Here is a 761-nt window from a genome sequence, read left to right on the forward strand (position 1 = left end):
TACTTCGCCCTAAGCGTGGGGCACTTCGTATTCGGCCATTCTCTCTCGATCGAAGCCGTCGTCATGCCCCTTGCCCAACACTGGCCGTACGACCACATCGTCGTCGTCGTGCCGGCCGGCATGGAAGCAGTGGCGGTGCTCACCGTACGCTTCTGCATCGGCACAAGTATCGTGTGGATAAGAGTTGCCGTGCTCAGCCGAGCGGCGCGTTCTTACGCGGCGTTGGTGTGGGTGCTGGTCGTCGTCGCAGGAGCGATTGTCGCTCTCGTGGCTGCAAGACGCGGGGACACAAGCAGCCACGACTACACGCCGCCGACTTAGCCTCCGGCCTCTGCGTCCAAAGATGCACGCTCCTCCTCAGAATGTACATTTGACATATACACATATGATCTTCAAATATTCTCCCTCCATTCGGAATTATTTGTCATGAAAATTGATGTATCTAAACATATTTAGTTTGAGATACATCTATTTTTATTTATTTTTGCGACAAGTATTTCCGAACGAAGGGAGTATTTGATGTTGCGTTTCGGGTAAGTTGATGAGTTAACGTGTGTTTTATGCATGTGTGTACTTGTGTTGTGAACTTGTGATCTGTCAATCCGGCAAGTTTATCTTTTGCTTTCTTTCTTTCCTCTTTCTTTCGGCGGTTGTTGCTAGTGCTTCTTTGTGTTGCCATGTTGTTTGATGAATAGATCGACAGCCTTTAAAAAAAAAAGTTATGATCCCACTTGGACCAAGCTCCACTATGCTACAGCTAC

Source organism: Triticum dicoccoides, chromosome 5B (assembly GCF_002162155.2).
Source record: "Triticum dicoccoides isolate Atlit2015 ecotype Zavitan chromosome 5B, WEW_v2.0, whole genome shotgun sequence".
Taxonomy (NCBI): Eukaryota; Viridiplantae; Streptophyta; class Magnoliopsida; order Poales; family Poaceae; genus Triticum; species Triticum dicoccoides.